This window comes from Bos indicus x Bos taurus, chromosome 2 (genome assembly GCF_003369695.1).
Source record: "Bos indicus x Bos taurus breed Angus x Brahman F1 hybrid chromosome 2, Bos_hybrid_MaternalHap_v2.0, whole genome shotgun sequence".
Taxonomy (NCBI): domain Eukaryota; kingdom Metazoa; phylum Chordata; class Mammalia; order Artiodactyla; family Bovidae; genus Bos; species Bos indicus x Bos taurus.
This window is the reverse complement of record NC_040077.1, coordinates 59283370-59303662: the sequence shown is the minus strand read 5'-3', so window position 1 is coordinate 59303662 and position 20293 is coordinate 59283370. Positions and strand designations below refer to the sequence as shown.

Here is a 20293-nt window from a genome sequence, read left to right as displayed (position 1 = left end):
GGTTGTGAAGCTCTTTTTTGTACAGTTCTTCTGTGTATTCTTGCCACCTCTTCTTAATATCTTCTGTTTCTGTTAGGTCCATACCATTTCTGTCCTTTATTGAGCCCATCTTTGCATGAAATGTTCCCTTGGTATCTCTAATTTTCTTGCAGAGATCTCTAGTCTTTCCCATTCTGTTGTTTTCCTCTATTTCTTTGCATTGATCACTGAGGAAGGCTTTCTTATCTCTTCTTGCTATTCTTTGGAACTCTGCATTCAGATGCTTATATCTTTCCTTTTCTCCTTTGCTTTTCACTTCTCTTCTTTTCACAGCTAGTTGTCGTCCCTCTTGTGTGACCCTATTATGCATGCCTCATAGTTTCATTGAGTTAGACAAGGCTATGGTCCAGGTGATCAGATTGGTTAGTTTTCTGTGATTGTTGTTTTCCCTCTGTCTGTCCTGATTGAGAAGGATAAGAGGCTTATGGAAGCTTCCTATGGGAGGGACTGACTGAGTGGGAAACTGGGTCTTGTTCTGATGGGCAGGGCCATGCTCAGTACCTGGGGCCAAACTATGGTGGAGGTAATGAAGATAATGGTGTCCTTCAAATGATCCCATGCATGTACTTTTGCACTCACTGCTCCAAAACCCGCAGCAGGCCAACACTCACCTATGCCTCCACTGGAGACTCCTGGACACACCCAGGCAAGTCTGTGTCAGTCTTTTGTGGGGCCACTGCTCCTTTCTCCTGGGTCCTGGTACATACAAGGTTCTGTTTATGCCCTCCACGAGTCTATTTCTCAGTCCTTTGTAAGTTCTGGCAGCTCCACGGTGGGGTTAATGGTGACCTCCTCCAAGAGGGCTTATGCCATACCCAAGTCTGCTGCATCCAGAGCCCCTGTCCCTGTGGCCGTCCACTGCTGACCCGTACCACCACAGGAGTCACTCAAACAGTTCTGTCTCAGTCTCTGTGGGGTCCCTGGGTTCTGGTGCACACAAGGTTTGTTTGAGTCCTCTGACGGGAATGGGGTTTGATTCTAAGTGCGAATTCGCCCCTCCTACCATCTTGCCGGGGCTTTTCCTTTGCCCTTGGGCATGGGGTATCTCCTCATAGCTGCTCCAGTGCCACGCAGCCAGATCCAGGAGGAAGGAATCAATTGTTCCCCCAAGAAGTACTCAGGTTAAGACTTGGAAGTTCCCTTTACGTGTTGCTCTCTTGTGTTGAAGAAGTACCAAATTGATAAAGATACCTTATTTGGACACTGCCTTTGGCTTGAGGCAGTATTTTCATATATGTGGAATTTAAATTGGCCACTGCTTTTGAGGCTGAAAACAAGCACAGTTAGCTAGCTAGTGGTTATCAATAATCAGTGTATCGGGAGGACCAAGATGGCGGCCGGGGAGCCGGGTGATTTGGGCGTCTACAGCTTCAGATTCCTGCCTCAGAAAACCTTCCAGTCTCTGAGCACCCCACAGACTACCAGCCGGCTCCGCCAGTGGTCTATGCTGGGTAGAATCGAGGCGCAGGCGTTCGGGTTTGACCAGACGTTTCAGGCTTATCGCAAGGATGATTTCGTTATGGCCTTTTTCAAAGATCCAAATGTTATTCCCAATTTGAAATTACTTTCAGAATCTTCTGGAGAGTGGCTTACATTAGGAACTGAAGTGAAAAAAATTAAAAAAAAAAAAAATAATAATCAGTGTATCGGTGGCATTGCTAAGCTGAGTCAACAATGGAAACTGACCAGCAATGGCTATGTTAAAATACAAAGGTTATTATTAAAAGACAAAAGATGTTAGTTCCTGGATGATCTCATCTATATGCCAGGGTTTCATAGAAGGCAGTGAGCATCAGCCCCATATCCTATGGTATTTTTTAAAACAATGTAAACAGACAGAGAAGTACATATTATTTTCTTATTCCAAGGGAATGAATATGATGGAAAGTGTATAGGAATTGGAATCATTTTAAAGAAAGAGATATCCAACTGAGAGGCTGGGATATTACAGAGTGAATATCTGTTTTGTGTCTGTGAATTCACATACTCAAAAGAACCCAGAAGCCATGTGATTTGCTTCCATGAAATGCTGCAGGATGCATTTATACTTGGGCAATGAAATGGTCTATCTTCAGAAAAGCCTGTGAGCTAAGATTCTCAATACAAGTCTGTAAAGACGTGTCACATTAAGACACCTGTCTCTAAATGCTCCTAAAACTATAGATAATAGAGCCTGAATCTGAAGAGTTAGTCTTGTACTAAATATGAAATGCCATATTTCTTGGACAGTCCCATAATATAGAATGTAGAATAAAAGAGGAAGGCCTCAAGTTATTGCTACTGACAGGAAATTACTAGGTTATGTAGGAAGGGTTTGGTGGCCTATGTACCAGCAATAAAAGGCCTGTTATACTGTCTGTACTTCATTTTAAAATATCTCAGTACAGACAATATATGTGTGTGTTATTGTTAATCTATAACCTAGGGGCACTGAGAGAACTCCTTGACTGGGAGTACACCAGCCTACAACCCTATAAAGTCTCTCAGCAAGAGGCTTTAGCTCTCTTTATCTCCAGTCACCAACAGGGCCTTTAGAAGTTGACATACTGGATGATACAACATGTTTTCATCAGTGAAATGAGTGACATTTAAGATGAGTGTGGAAAGAGTTATTGCTTATGGTAGCATGTCCTACCCATTACCTCTGGAAGAACAGAGAGTAACAGCCTGCAACCCAACAAGCTTAAGCTGACAGAACGTTGTCTCAGGTTTAACATTATGTATTAATACCTGTATTTTATCACTGTATTAGCATTCTCCAGAGAAACAGAAGTGATAGGCAATTATGGCAATTATTAAAAGGAATTGGCTAAAGCAATTACAGGGGGAGGCTGACAAGATCCAATATTTGTAGTCAGCAAGCCGGAGACCTAGGAGAGCCAATGGTGAAAGTTCTTGTTTGAAGGCCAGCTGGCCTGAGACCCACGAAGAGCTGATGTCTCAGTCTGAGTCTAAAGTTAAGACAAAACCCATGTCTCAGTTCAGAGGCATCCAGGCAGAAGGAATTTTCCTATTATTAGGGGGAATGCCAGGCATTTTGTTCTAGTCAGGCCTTCAGCTTGAAGGCACAAGGCCCACCCACATTAGGGAGAAAAATCTATGTTATTCAGTCTATTGATTTAAGTATTAAACACATCTGGAAAGTGCACAAGATGGCAGAGTAATAGGATATAAAGCCCACCTTCTTCCACAAATACATCAAAAATACATCCACACATGGAATGATTCTCACGGAATACCTACTCAATGCTGGCAGAAAACCTCAGACTGCTGAAAGGGCAAGAAAATCTCCATGCAACTGGGTTAAAAAAAAGAGAGAGAGAAAAAGAAAGTCAGAAAGGAATCAGGACGAGTCCTGCACCCTTGGAAGGGGGCTGTGAAAGAGGAAAGATTCCTGTACCCTGGGAAGCCTCACAGGTAGAGAGGTTGGCTAGGACAGAAGCGGAGCTTCAGAGCCTCAGAGGAGAATGCAGCAGCTGGTGGACAGCAGGCAGAGCAGGAGGAGAATGCCACAAATGGTCAGTGCCACCACCCTGCTGTCCTCAGCTTAAGGTGTGCATCTACTGGTGTGGGCTGGGTGCTGGAACTTGGGCTTCAGAGGTTCAACCCAGGGAGAGGACTGGGGCTGGCTATGTGAAAACATCCTGGGTTTGGGGTGGGTGGAGGCTGGAATCCAGTACAACCACAAATGAGACTGTGTGGCAGAAGCCTGAGCCACCATGGAGCCCAGTCACCATTGTTTGGGTGGTACACAAGAGGAGGGGCAGAACTCAGATTGTAGCCTTCTTCCCCACATGCACACTTGCAGAGAGCAGGACATCACCTGCATGGGCTCTCACGGCAGCTGCCACCACTGCCTGCCTAGGTGCCAGGAGTGACTTTGAGCCCCTTCCACCTCCCTCCCAGATTTCTAGAGAGGTCACAAGCTGCCATCACCACCTGCCTATACTGCAATAGTGATTTCAAACCACTTCCACTCCCATCGTGTGCCCTGGGGGCCCATCTGAGTTGCTACTGCCTTCAAGAACCCCAGGACTGGGCACAAATCCCCTCATCTGCAAACCACTATCAAAAATAATGACTAGCACACTCTGAGGAAAGAGGTGACAGACATCCATACTAAAAGCAGCCCTTGCACCAAATATATTAAACCCACACAAGCTACACAAGATGCTCTCACATATAAATGAGCCTCCAAGACCACAGTGGATAGTTGTTTCTCCTATAATAAGAGAAACAGAAGTAAAATGAGGAAGTAGAGGAACTAGTCCCACTTAAAAGACTAAGAGGATTTCCCTGAAAGACAAACAATGAAATAGACCTCTTCAGTATAATAGACCAGAGAAGGCAACGGCACCCCACTCCAGTACTCTTGCCTGGAAACTCCCATGGACGGAGGAACCTGGTAGGCTGCAGTCCATGGGGTCGCTAAGAGTCAGACATGACTGAGCGACATCCTTTCACTTTTCATTTTCATGCATTGGAGAAGGAAATGGCAACCTACTCCAGTGTTCTTGTCTGGAGAATCCCAGGGATGGGGGAGCCTGGTGGGCTGCTGTCTATGAGTGTGCCATTGCACAGAGTCGGACACGACTGAAGCAAGTTAGCAGCAGCAGCAGCAGCAGTATAATAGACACTGATTTCAAAAAGGAGATCATGAAAATACTGAAATAATTAACAAAGGCTATTAACAAAAACGCATGGACCTAACAGAAGCAGAAGATATTAAGAAGAGATGGCAAGAATACACAGAAGAACTGTACAAAAAAGATCTTCAAGACAAAGATAATCACGATAGTGTGATCACTGACCTAGAGCCAGACATCCTGGAATGTGAAGTCAAATGGGCTTTAGAAAGCATCACTACGAACAAAGCTAGTGGAAGTAATGGAATTCCAGTTGAGCTATTCCAAATCCTGAAAGATGATGCTGTGAAAGTGCTGCACTCAATATGCCAGCAAATTTGCAAAACTCAGCAGTGGCCACAGGATTGGAAAAAGTCAGTTTTCATTCCAATCCCAAAGAAAGGCAATGCCAAAGAATGCTCTGACTACCGCACAACTGCACTCATCTCACACGCTAGTAAAGTAATGCTCAAAATTCTCCAAGTCAGGCTTCAGCAATACATGAACCGTGAACTTCCAGATGTTCAAGCTGGTTTTAGAAAAGGCAGAGGAACCAGACAGCAAATTGCCAACATCCGCTGGATCATCGAAAAAGCAAGAGAGTTCCAGAAAAACATCTATTTCTGCTTTACTGACTATGCCAAAGCCTTTGACTGTGTGGATCACAATAAACTGTGGAAAATTCTGAAAGAGATGGGAATACCAGACCACCTGATCTGCCTCTTGAGAAACCTATATGCAGGTCAGGAAGCAACAGTTAGAACTGGACATGGAACAACAGACTGGTTCCAAATAGGAAAAGGAATTTGTCAAGGCTGTATATTGTCACCCTGTTTATTTAACTTATATGCAGAGTACATCATGAGAAACACTGGACTGGAAGAAACACAGGCTGGAATCAAGATTGCCGGGAGAAATATCAATAACCTCAGATATGCAGATGACACCACCCTTATGGCAGAAAGTGAAGAGGAACTCAAAAGCCTCTTGATGAAACTGAAAGAGGAGAGTGAAAAAGTTGGCTTAAAGCTCAACATTCAGAAAACTAAGATCATGGCATCTGGTCCCATCACTTCATGGCAAATAGACGGGGAAACAGTGGAAACAGTGTCAGACTTTATTTTCCTGGGCTCCAAAATCACTGCAGATGGTGACTGCAGCCATGAAATTAAAAGACGCTTACTCCTTGGAAGGAAAGTTATGACCAACCTAGATAGCATATTCAAAAGCACAGACATTACTTTGCCAACGAAGGTCCGTCTAGTCAAGGCTATGGTTTTTCCTGTGGTCATGTATGGATGTGAGAGTTGGACTGTGAAGAAGGCTGAGTGCTGATAATTGATGCTTTTGAACTGTGGTGTTGGAGAAGACTCTTGAGAGTCCCTTGGTCTGCAAGGAGATCCAACCAGTCCATTTTGAAGGAGATCAGCCCTGGCATTTCTTTGGAAGGAATGATGCTTAAGCTGAAACTCCAGTACTTTGGCCACCTCATGCAAAGAGTTGACTCATTGGAAAAGACTCTGATGCTGGGAGGGATTGGGGGCAGGAGGAGAAGCGGACAACAGAGGATGAGATGGCTGGATGGCATCACTGACTCGATGGACGTGAGTCTCAGTGAACTCCAGGAGTTGGTGATGGACAGGGAGGCCTGGTGTGCTGCGATTCATGGGGTCGCAAAGAGTTGGACACGACTGAGTGACTGATCTGATCTGATCTGATTAACAAAAAAAAGAACACTGCAAAAATGAACTAGAAACTATAAAGCGAAACCAAAAAAAAAATTAGAATACTCATTTTCAGAGATAAAAGCTCAGTAAAGGCAATGAATAGCAGAATAAATACAATGCAGAAGAATTAAAAAATAACCTGAAAGATGGAATAATGGAAATCACCCAATCAGGAAAGCAGACAAAAAGTCAAATTTTAAAAAATGAAAGCAATATATAAGATCTATTGGAAAATATAAAGCATGCCAATCAAGGCGTAATATGGATTCCAGAAGGGGAAGAAAGAGAAAGAGGGATCAAAAATGTACTTGAAGAAATTGTGGATTAAAATCTAAACAAGGAAACAGATATTCAAGTACAGGAAAAACAGATGGTTACAAGAAAGATAAGCCCAAACAGACTATACCAAAACATATTATAATAAAATTGGCAAAATTTAAAGAGAGGATTCTAAAGGCAGAAAAAGAAAAGCAAAGAGTTCCATTATAAGGGAAGCCCCATAAGGCTATCAGCTGATTTCTCTACAGAAACACTGAAGGTCAGAAGGGAGTGGTAAGATATATTCAAAGTCCTAAAAGGAAACTATCTGCAACCTCGGATATTCTGGGGCTTCCCTGCTGGCTCAGCAGTAAAGAATACACCTGCTAGTGCCAGAGATTCAGGTTCATCCCTGGGTCGGGAAGATCTCCTGGAGAAGGAAATGGCAACCCACTCCTGTATTCTTGCCTGGGAAATTCTATGGACAGACGAGCCTGGTGGCTACAGCCCATGGAGTCACAAGAGAGTCAGACACAACTGAGTGACTAAACAACAACAAAGGATATTCTACCCTGCAAGATTATCATTTAGAATAGAAGGAGAGATAAAGAATTTCTCAGATAAGCAAAAACTAAAAGAATACAGCAACACTAAGCTTATCCTAAAAGAAATATTGACAGTTCCTCTCCAAATTGAAAAGAAGAGTCAAAAGGAAAGAGAAACAATTGGAAAGCAAATCACCTAAATAAGCCAGTACACAGATTCAATCAAAACATCTGTAAAAGTGATAACCACAATGAATGGCAAAAGGATTAACATGATGATGTAAAAGAGGACATCAAAATAATAAAATGTAGTGGAGGAGAGTAAGAAATGTAGATGTTTTTTCCTAGACTGTGTTTGAGTCTATATGACTACCAGTCTAAGGTGAGTAGGTATATCCAGAGAAGATATACATATGACTAAAAAGCACATGAAAAGATGCTCAATGTCACTAATTTACTAATTATTAGAGAAATGCAAATCAAGACTACAATGAAGTATCACTTTACAATGGTCAGAATGGCCATCATCAAAAACTCTAGAAATAACAAATGTCGTAAAGGGTGTGGAGAAAAGGCAATTCTCCTAGACCTTTGGTGGTAATATATTGAGTAAGGTGATGTAGCCACTGTGGAAAACAGTATGGAAGCTTCTCAGAAAACTAAAAATAGAATTTCCAAGTGATCCAGCAATCCTAACCCTAGGCATATATCTGGACAAAACTTTAACTGAAAAAGATACATGCGCCTCTATATTCATAGCAGCATTATTTACAATAGCCAAGACATGGAACCAACCTAAATCAACAGATGAATGAATAAAGATGTGGGACATATACACAATGGAAAACTATTCAGCCATAAAAAGAATAAACTAATGCCATTTGCAGAGACATGGATGCAATTAAAGATTATCATACTCAGTGAGATGAGTTAAAAAGAGAAAAATATATATAACATCACTTATATGTGGAATCTAAAATATGACACAATTGAACCTACCTATGAAACAGAAACAGAATCACGGACATAGACAACAGCATGATGGTTACCAAGAGGAAGGGGCTTGAGCGAGAGATGGAATGGGAGGTTGGAATTAGAAGGTGTAAGCTTTTATATATAGAATGGATAAAACAAGGTCCTACTATACAGCATAGAGAACTATGTTCAATATCCTATGATAAGCCATAATGGAAAAAAAAATTCTAAAAAATCCACATATATGTATAACTGAAACAGTGCTGTATATCAGTAATTAACACAATATTGTAAATTCACTATACTTTAATTAAAAATAAAAAATTATCAAGTATATCTGAAACCTCAAAAAAATGTTAAACAGAACCAAAAATACCCTCACAGAGATACTCAGAATAATGTTTGACCAAATATCTGGGCAACCCATGGCTTAGTCATGAAGGCACACAAAATTAACCATCATAACTACCTATCAGAAAACTTATCATCTGCCCCAACTATAACAGTAAGTCATTATCTCTAAAATGATGTCGCATCTGCCTCTAGTGATCATGTAAGATGATGTTGAAACAATGAAGTGAACAGAGACCGGGGACCACATCAATATTACCAAACGTGTTCTCAGATTATTTCTGTGCATGCTTGCTGATAAACCTTGGTATGTATGGTAGAATTTGTTTTCACTGTAACCTACCACCTGGTAGTGAGTCAGTAAGGGAGATATTGAGAGCTCTCAACCACTTCCAAGGTCCTGCAGATTTCCCAGTTTCAACCAAAAAAGAACCTCACAATTTTGAATCATCATATCACATTGGCTTGAACTAGACTGCAGCACATTTTCTGTAAAGTCTCTGTGCAGAAAATGATTTTTCTCACTAAAGAGGTTTGAAATGCCTTTCCCATCTCAACAGCCTCCAGGATAATACTGGTCTCAGAGAGAGGACATGGATGACAGAGAGCACAGCCATGGGCCTCACCAAGAAGAGAGAAGCTTGCAAAGAGCCCACAGCTATTTTTGATAATACAAAAAAATGGGAAGCTAGCATTGAGAAGAATACATGGGAGTAAAGTACAGCTTCTATGGGAATCAACTGCTAGAGGCGGACCCATGAGCAAAAATAGAAACAAAATAAGGCATTCAAACTTCAAAACGCAGACACTAGAGCAAACCCAAAAAGATAACAGAGAAGAGCAGAACTAGACCCTTATTACATGCTTATAAATTATGATCAGTATTATGATAAATATGACAGCAAATAAAAATCAAAAGCCATCAAATTACCTTAGAGCTCATTATATGTGTGCACAGGAAATAATATGTAGTTCTTATTGTCTTTTTTTTGTCCTCACATGCATTCCCAAATTAAAGAGACCTCCCTATTTTGATAAAGTATTGAATGGGAACCATCTTATAAAATTAGAGTCAAGATTGTGTCCTGAGTGGCTGGAATATGTGTGGATGGAAAGCACTGTGTGTGGATAGAATACAGTCCTAATGAGGCTTAATTCTGTCTTGTACATGCCACACACATGAGGAATAATACAGTCAAAGACACAAATCAATATTCCAAAAACGTATATTTTATCCAAGACTGTACTTTTTAACTCTCTGGAAACACATTTACTTTCCAAAATATTTTCTATTTACCATTGAATGTGAAGCCCCCTTGCTTTAGCTGATGACATCTCAGCAGGACTGGAAAGGGAAGAAAATTGTAGAATTATTTGATATGGTGCTCTCTCAACTGGCTTTGTAATGCAATATATGTTTTGAGACTTAGGCTATGTGCTTTTGGAAGATACAGCAATTCTTATCTACCTTGCAGTGTTTGCTCTAGTAAGTCACCACATCAGTGTCTAAAACTGCGTGTATTCAAATGTAGAATACCAGGTAGTTTCCTCCCTAGAATAGTCTTTTGTGTACCTGATGTCTCTGGTTCAATCTATATTCAGCCTTCTACTCATTTTTCCATATCTTATCTCTTCGGGACAGTTGGGCTTATTTGGATTATTAATGTCTCTTTTTTCAGAGATATTATCCCCATGAGGCTATTTCTTACTCTGCTGTGAGCTTATACAGCTAATCTGAACATAGGGCTATCCCTGACATTAAAGGAAAATATGTTTAGAAAACATTTCCATGAGGCTTGGCCCAAAAACAAAAAAATAAAAGCGTTGTAATGACACAGTCTTCTTTCCAATCAGTTCAACCCTCCAGGCAGATTTCTATGATGATCTGAGGATGAACGTTTTTGCTTCATGGATAAACCAAAGCAGCTTTGATTTTGGGTATCATTTATTCATAAATTAGAGATAGAGAAGTTGAATAGCTTTGTGTGTGTGGAATTTACTTCAGATTCTCATAATGTGGTAATGTGTATGTCTCTGTATACTGAGTTGAGAGGGCAGACATGCTGTAGGTTCTTTATATTATGACTGATTTATGTATCTGGTGTTTTACCTCCTCAGGAAGATAAGCTTTTCCTTTACATATAAGATCACACGAGAAGTAAGGATAAAAAGATAGCTGGGCATTTTGACAGTACCAGAAGGGGAAAATTGAGGAATAGGAGGAAAAAACCTTTCTGAACAAAATTGGTAGAAAGTTAATTTCTCTTCTTTCATGAATCACTTGAATTTTGCCATTTTGTACAATTTAAAGCTCCGATGGTAGCTTCTCCCCATTCTGGAATATGCTTGTCACTCATGCTTAGTCACTTCAGTCGTGTCCGACTCTCTGTGATCCCATTGACTGTAGCCCGCCAGGCTCCTCTGTCCATGGGATTGTCCAGGCAAGAATACTGGAGTGGGTTGCCATTTCCTTCTCCAGGGGATCTTCCTGACGCAGGAATCGAACCCACATCTCTTAAGTCTCCTGCATTGGCAGGCAGGTTCTTTACCACTATATGCTACCTATACTTGTCACTAACTGAGGCCAAAGGGAGGAGAAGAGGGGGAAGAAATCAAATACACAAAACCATATTTACTCCCTTTATGGTAACCACTAAAATCACTCACTGAATTTAAAAAAAAAAAATGCTGTTCAAAGTTAATTTCAAAATGCCTCTGTAATAAGTCCAAAGTCAGTTCTCACCCTTCCACCTCATTTGTGTCCAGTTTGTCACCAATTCCAATTTTTCTCCTTCTGTCTTTCTGATTTTCACATTTTTCTCTGTAGGACTGCTCTCTTGTGATAATAAGAGTAATAGATCCAAGTCTGATTCTCTCAGTCTCTACAGTTTTCATCTATATGTATTTCCAAGCTGCAGACCTAAGTTTAGCTAAGGTAGTATGACTACGGTCTATAAGAATATCAAGAACAAATTACTCTATAATTAAAATGCAACTCTGTGAGAAGTCAATAGTTGTGTCTTGCTTTTCATCCAGTCTGATTTCTGCCTTTTAATCAGTCTATTGTCCACTTATATATTAATATGCATGCATTAAATCTGCCTTAATACTTTTCTATTTGGCTCATGAGTTTGTTACTCTGTTCCTTCTCTCCTTTCCAATTTTAGGTTAAATGAATATCCTTCGAGCATTCCATTCAAGTCCTCTTTTGGCTTTTCTGCTGTACTTCTTTGCATTGCTTTCTTTAGTGGTTGCTCTAGGGGTTATAATATGAATCATGAAGTTATCACAATTTACTTAAACTTTGTATTTATTTTGTGTAAAGCATAAAAATTTTGTAACAGTATTTTCATCTAACACCTTTTGTGCTGTCTTATATACATATGCATGTGGTAGTGCTGGTTTAGTTGCTAAATCGTGTCAGGCTCTTGTGACCCCATGGACTATAACCCACCAGGCTCCTCTGTGCATGGGATTTCCTAGGCAAGAATACTGGGGTGGGTGGCCATTTCCTTCTCTAGGGTACCTTCTTGACCCAGAGATCAAATCCTGGTCTCCTGCATTGCCGGCGGTCTCTCTTCTTTACCAGCCAAGTCATCAGAGAAGCCCCACCACCACCGTATTCATATCCATACACATTACACATAGAATGTTAGAATTTTGTTTTAAATATATGCCATTTTTAGAAACTAAGAGAAGAAAATGACAAAGTGTGTGGTGTTTGCTATTTCCCATCATCTTTGATTCTGGAAATACAAGATATCATCTGGTATCATTTTCCTTCAGACCAAAAGATTCTTTCTAGCACTTCTCACAACACAAAGTACTAGAGATGAATTCTGTACTTTATTTATTGCAAATGTTTTTAGTTTGTCTTCTGGTTTGAAGGATGGTTTACTTGATAAAGATTTTTTTTTTTCTTTCAGCAACTTAAATATGCCCTTCCATTTTCTGCTGACCTTTTTTTTTTCTTTCAGGAATTTGGCTAGTATCTTGTTATTATTCTTTATGTATCATACCACTCTTTTGCTCTTACTGCCTTAAAACTTTTTTTTTTTTTTTTGCTGCACCATGTGGCTTGCGGATTCCAGATCTTAGTTCCCTGACCAGGGACTGAACCCAGGCCCTTGGTAATGAAAGCAGCATGTCCTAACCACTGGACCACCAGGGAATTTGTGACTTTCTTTTTAGTCCTTAGATTTCAACAGATTGGCTATGTTGTGCCTAGGTATACTTTTCATGATGTCCATCTAGCTTGCAGTCTAATAAGTGTTGCTGCTGCTGCTGCTAATTCGCTTCAGTCGTGTCTGACTGTGTGTGACCCCAAAGACGGTAGACCCCCAGGTTCCCCGTCCCTGGGATTCTCCAGGCAAGAACACTGGAGTGGGTTGCCATTTCCTTCTCCAATGCAGGAAAGTGAAAAGTGAAAGTGAAGTCGCTCAGTTGTGTCTGACTCTTCGTGACCCCATGGACTGCAGCCTACCAGGCTCCTCCATCCATGGGATTTTCCAGGCAGGAGTACTGGAGTGGGGTGCCATTGCCTTCTCCACTAATAAGTGTTAATCATACACACACAACATATCACTTAATGAACTGATTATCAGCTATTTGATAAAATTTCCACATTCCCTTCCATCCATATATATCTGATATTGTACACTGCAAAATCATTCCCTAAAGTTGTTTGTCAGTTTTGACTCTCCTTTCCTCCTGCCCCAGTCTACTTTAGAGTAAAGCAATTTGGACACTGAATACAACTATCCCCAGAAAAGGGTCATCTCCTTTTGGCTGTATCTTGAATAATGATCAAATTCAAATGGTAGAAGGTTACACCAACCCATTTTAAAAATTCAGGATTCGTTCCTTACCATTTCTGGGCACAAAGCTTTTTACCTTCTGGATCACTCACCTAGAGACAGCCATCCTGGAATGTGAAGTCAAGTGGGCTTCAGAAAGCATCACTACAAACAAAGATAGTGGAGGTGATGGAATCCCAGTTGAGCTATTTCAAATCCTGGAAGATGATGCTGTGAAAGTGCTGCACTCAATATGCCAGCAAATTTGGAAAACTCAGCAGTGACCACAGGACTGGAAAAGGTCAGTTTTCATCCCAATCCCAATGGAAAGGCAGTGCCAAAGAATGCTCAAACTACCGCACAATTACACTCATCTCACACGCTAGTAAAGTAATGCTCAAAATTCTCCAAGCCAGGCTTCAGCAATATGTGAACTGTGAACTTCCAGATGTTCAAGCTGGTTTTAGAAAAGGCAGAGGAACCAGACAGCAAATTGCCTACATACGTCCGCTGGATCATGGAAAAAGCAAGAGAATTCCAGAAAAACATCTATTTCTGCTTTATTGACTATGCCAAAGCCTTTGACTGTATGGATCACAATGAACTGTGGAAAATTCAGAGATGGGAATATCAGACCACCTGACCTGCCTCTTGAGAAACCTATATGCGAGTCAGGAAGCAACAGTTAGAACTAGATATGGAACAACAGACTGGTTCCAAATAGGAGAAGGAGTATGTCAAGGCTGTATATTGTCACCCTGCTTATTTAACGTACATGCAGAGTACATCATGAGAAACCCTGGGCTGGAAGAAGCACAAGCTGGAATCAAGATTGCTGGGAAAAATATCAATAACCTCAGATATGCAGATGACACAACCCTGATGGCAGAAAGTGAAGAGGAACTAAAAAGCCTCTTGATGAAATTGAAAGAGGAGAGTGAAAAAGTTGGCTTAAAGCTCAACATTCAGAAAACTAAGATCATGGCATCTGGTCCCATCACTTCATGGCAAATAGATGGGGAAACAGTGGCAACAATGTCAGACTTTATTTTGGGGGGCTCCAAAACCACTGCAGATGGTGACTGCAGCCATGAAATTAAAAGACGCTTACTCCTTGGAAGGAAAGTTATGACCAACCTAGATAGCATATTCAAAAGCAGAGACATTACTTTGCCAACAAAGGTCCGTCTAGTCAAGGCTATGGTTTTTCCTGTGGTCATGTATGGATGTGAGAGTTGGACTGTGAAGAAGGCTGAGCGCCGAAGAATTGATGCTTTTGAACTGTGGTGTTGGAGAAGACTCTTGAGAGTCCCTTGGACTGCAAGGAGATCCAACCAGTCCATTCTAAAGGTGATCAATCCTGGGTGTTCTTTGGAAGGACTGATGCTAAAGCTGAAACTCCAATACTTTGGCCACCTCATGTGAAGAGTTGACTCATTGGAAAAGACTCTGATGCTGGGAGAGATTGAGGGCAGGAGGAGAAGGGGACAACAGAGGATGAGATAGCTGGATGGCATCACTGACTCGATGGACATGAGTCTGAGTGAACTCTGGGAGTTGGTGATGGACAGGGAGGCCTGGCGTGCTGCGATTCATGGGGTTGCAAAGAGTCAGACATGACTGAGCGACTGAACTGAACTGAATGGAAAATCCAGGCTAGTTTGGTTGGTATACTCTTTGGATAGGAACTCAGAAAAAGGGTCGTAAACGATATAAACTTAATTCTGGTTCAGCCACTTGAGTTCTTTTATTGGACTGACATGGTCCTCAGCCAGGATAATGATCTGTTTGACTACATCGCTAGTTGAGTCCCCCTGCAGTGGCCCACTCAAGCCAAACTGAGTAACATAATAGGTTTCTACAATTTTGTAAAAAAATGTCCTTTTCCCCCTTTATACCTGGCCTTTCTGAATCAGAAGTCTAGCTGTGCATGGGCGATGACTCTAACCAAAAAAAAGTGAAGTTGTCATTCTTGTTCGGTCAATAATTCGTGTCTGATTCTTTGTGGCCCCATGGACTGCGGCAGGCCAGGCTTCCCTGTCCTTCACTAACTGCTGGACTTTGCTCAAACTCATGCCATTGAGTTGGAGATGTCATCCAACCACGTCATCCTCTGTGATCCCCTTCTCCTCCTGCCCTCAATCTGAAATAGGGCACTCCGATTTTGTGATGATAGAAAGAGAACATCCTAGCGCCAGAAGCAGAAATTCCTGAGACACCGGAAGAGAGGAATGTTAACAATCTCTGAGTTTCAGAACTACCTCTGGAGCCTTTTCACAAAGGAAAATTTCCTGATTTTGTTCCCCAGAAGTGCTCTAAGAGCTTAAAATTGAACTGATCACTTGAGGTACCATCCTCCATTCCCCACCAGGCATGTGTGACTATGATTTGATCATCGTCTTTCTTAACCTTACTAAGAAGTCTAATGAAAAAAGCATCTCCTATACCTCCCACATAGTACATCTGTAAACACATATGGATATTTTTCCTACCTCCATTCTTATAGCCCTTGTTCAGTTTCATGAGGTAAAATTCTCCCAAGTGGTAACATAAGCAGGACAGATTGTACTGACTTTCCTCAAGCAGTTCCTCCAAAAACAATTGAGTTAAATCCTCATTTAATTGAACAGGGGACCCTTAGATCTATTGGCCAGACAGAGGACCATGTTGGAAGCCCTGATAGCCAGTGACCTTGACCAATGGAGGTTTTACTTTGGTGGCACCAACAATTGTAAATAACACTTTATTCCCAAGTATACCATGTCCATTTGCTTCCTGTTGTGTAAGTCAGGTATTAACTTGACTTCCTCCTGAAAACATGGTGACTTAAGAAAGAGCTATCAGTAGACCATATAACCCTCACATGACTTTGGAAATCTCTAAAATTAGGTAAAATTCCTTACCTAATCAGGAGATTTCTGGAGAGATAAATGACTCATTATTTATACATACCCTGTGGACAATTATCCTTATAATGGGAAACATCCAATTAGTAGAGGTTGCATAAAGTTGGCCCTTAATGGAGCTGATGTGATCAATAATACCACCTCAGTTCTAAAATTCATTTAGGTAATCAACAACTCAATAGTCAGAGTTGTGACACAGGATAGAATTGCCATAGATTTCCTCTTTGGAGGACAAGATGAAGTCTGTAATCGCTGATGCCCCTTATTATACCTGGATAACAATTGTGGACCAAGTAGACAGGTCAGTGCAGGTTTTTAAGAAAATAACCTGTATTTCTAGGATAAACCCTGATGATATATGTAATTCACTCAGCTGATTGATTCTAGCTGTGGGTAATGGTCAATACTGCAGGTTGGCTGCCTCCCGCAACCTGGATTCCTGATGATATACCCTTTTATTCTTTTACTGAAGTATAGTTGACTTACACCACTACATCAGTTTCAGATGCACATCATAGTGATATTTTTAGACACCAAAGTTTAGACTTTGTATTAGACACCAAAGTTATTACAGTATTACTATTTTTACCAGAGCTGTATATTGTATCCTTGTGACTTTTTTTTTTAATTTTATAAGTGGTAGTTTGTAATTCTTAAGCCTCTTAACCTATTTCACCCAACTCTCCCACCCCCTTCATTCAGCATGATAATATTTAAAGTGCCTTTTGCAAGAAAAAAACCAACAACCTAGGATACTCTCCCTGGTCAGGTATCATTAAGAATTCCAGGGTAAGCAAACTCTAAAGGACTTCATCACCATTAAGCCAGTCTTATAAGAAATGTTAAAGGGTCTTATTTAAACAAAAAAGGTCATAGCTAGAAACAAGAAAATATATGAAAGAAAAAATTCTTACTAATAAAGGCAAATATACAGTAAACTCAATGGATCAACCACTTAAAAAGCTAGTGTGAAGGTTAAAAGACCAAAAGCCCCATAAAATCAATTATGCATACATAACTCAGTCTTTGTGACCCCACAGACTATAGCACCTATGCATAGTTGATTTGATGGGGTTTTTTGGTCTTTCAACCTTCACACTAGCAATAAATAGCTAAGAAACATACACAATTAAGGGTATGATGTCAAAAAACAAAATGTGGAAGAGGGAGTAAAAAATGTAGAGCTTTTAGAATGTGTTTGAACTTAAGTGACCATAAGCTTAAAAAAATAATTTTACACCTCATAGTAAACACAAACCAAAAACCTACAATAAATATGTAAAAACTAAAGAAAAAGGTACTCAAACATAATGCTGCAGGAAAAAAAAAAAAAAACCAAGCCACAAGAGTAGAGACTAAAAGAAGAAAGGCCTGCAGTTTCCACTGAGAAAACAGCTGATAGGCAAATGGAGATTCCCTTATACATGACTCCTTGTTTTTCTCTTATTGATTTCAAAATTATCTAATTTTTGCCATTTGAGTATAATACATTTTGGTGTGGATCTCTTCAGATTCATCTTCTTTGGGACTTTTTGTGACCTGGCCTGGATATCTGTTTTCTTCCCCAGGATAAGGAAATTTTCAATCATTATTTTTTCAAATAAATTTTCTGCCTCTTCTGTCCCTCTTCTCCTCCTGGGACCTTTATAATGTGAATACTAGTAGGTCTGATGTTGACTCAGAGGTCCATAAACTATCTTCATTTCTAAAATTATTTATTTTTTGCTGTTCTGGTAGAATACTATCAGAATACACCCAGACTTCTATGAAAATGCATGATACAACATGTGTTTTCTACATCATTTAATCTGCTGTTGATTCTGCCTAGTGTATTTGTATTTTCTTTTACTGCATTTTTTCAGCTCTGTTTGGTTATTTTTTATTTCTGACTCTTTAAGTTCTCATTGTGTTCCTCCATTCTCTGCCAGATTCAGTGAGGATTTATTTGTATCACTGTTTCTTTAAATTCTTTATCAGACAAATTACTTAACATCATTTCACTAGGGTTTTACCTAGTTAGAACTAATTCTTTGGCTTCGCATTTTGTTGACTTTCTGTGTTTGTTCCTATTAGGTGAAACAGTACCCCTCCTGGACTTGAAGATGTAGCCTTGTGTAAGAGCATTCCTATGCAGATTGAGTATCCCTGGTGGCTTTGGCAGGAGGCAGGAGGCAGGAGGCTGGGGCTTGAGCTGGAAACAATCTGGGGATTTTCCTGACCTGGGCTTTTTTCCAAAGTAAGGTGGGTCTACCTGGGCAGAAGGGGTAGAACTAGAGTCTGGTGCAGGCTGGAGCTTTTCCCAGCGTGTGATGGGGCCCACAGCCTTGCCAGGAGAGCTGGAGCTGGATCAAGGTGTGGACCAAGGGGCTGCTGGGGTGGTCTTGGCAGGTTATCTGGAGCGCCAGGCTCTTCTCAACCTGCAGCCTCTATACCAGGACTCACTGAGTAAGTTTGTGTGTGGCCACATTACAAGCAGAATCTGTTTTCTATAGGCTTAGGATCTTCTAGACCTTAGCTTCACTGTATTTCAAAGCCAGTTATGGTGGTTCCTCTTTCTGGTGCCAGATCCCAGGGCTGGGGTGTCCCGTATTAGGCTTACACCATTGCTCCTAGAGGGGAAACTCTGAGTTTGTGATATGCCCTCCATTTTCTGGGTCAGCACACTATGGGCGTGAGTCCTGACTAGATCCCATCTCTTCCCCTACCTGTTGCAATGTGGATTTTCTTTACATCCTTAATTACAAAAGATCTATCCTGCTTGTCTTCAAGTCATTCTCAGAGTTGTTCTCTACATAGTTTTGGTGTGTCCATGGGAAGATGTGAGCTCCAGATCTTCTCACTCCACCATCTTGATCCCACCTATAATGGCAATCTTAATTAAATGAAACATGAAGTAAATTAATGGACTTGGTCCTGATCTATGTTGTTCAGATCACTGAGCATGAAAAACAGTGGCATACTCATGGGGAAACTTGCCAGAAGCCGAGATGAGTACCAGTGAGGGACAGATACTTCTGGGAGAGGATTCTCTAGGGACCTCTTGAATTTTTGTGTGTCTTATAAAAGAATTTTCAGTCATTTATTCTGATCTGTTTAAAGATGTTTGTAGAGAGAACAGTATTGAAGATATAGTGTTTCCCCCCAGAGCAAAGATAAAACACATTCTTACCCTCAAATATAATGATGATAAAATTTCCCACTGGAGCAAAGGACAGGCATACTTATTTCCTATTAAAAAATATTAGGGCTCCAATCACAGTTTCTGTACTGTAAAACAATCTACAGCATGTGCAAATGCTTTCTGTTCCTCTTCACATAAACATGTGGGAATTGGGATTTGGACTCACAGAACAAAAAGAAAAAAACGAGGCAACTACTCTAGCTGCCACTATTACTACGAGTAATAAGCAGTTCCTTTCTGAACCAGGACTCTCTAATCTGTCAGCATCCATAAAAATGTGGTAGGTTAACTTGTTAGTCTGCAAGAAGAATAAAATCGCAGAACCTTTAGAATCCTTGACAGTAAGGAAAGGTGAAACACTGTTCATAAGCAGCTAATCAAGTTTCCAGTAGAATGAGTAACTTAACATTGAAAGCTGTTAGGTATGCCCATCTGAGCTACTTAAAATCTTAAAAGATGATGCTGTTAAAGTGCTGCACTATATATGTTAGCAAATCTGGAAAACAACACATAGTAAAGCTTAATGTATGCTGACAGGGTGACTGGTGAAATTTTTCAATAAACTATTACTCTGAAATAGTTGTTCTTCTTTTTTTTTTTTGGCTACAGTTACCAACATAATACCAGAAAACAGTGACTACCAAGTATAATTGGATGGGTCCCTCCTAAAATTAATAGCTAATTCTATTTTTTTTTTTTTTTTTAATGCAACCGATGCCAATCAAAACAACAGTTCTCACAAGCTGTCTCAATTTTCTGGTTGATTTTCTATCCAGTAGATGTCAGTAGTGATCAGTGCTGAGCTGACAAGGCTAGTTTTCTCTATTTCCTTCTAAAGTTATTTTCTTTCCCCTAACTCTTACTTGGGCTTCCCTGGTGGCTCAGAGGTT

The 20293-nt window shown here is 40.5% G+C and overlaps 1 pseudogene; it reads left to right on the top strand.

The window, feature by feature from the left end:
• Positions 1 to 1369: 1369 nt before the first annotated feature.
• On the top strand, positions 1370 to 1780 carry LOC113900247 (annotated as a pseudogene).
• Positions 1781 to 20293: the final 18513 nt, after the last annotated feature.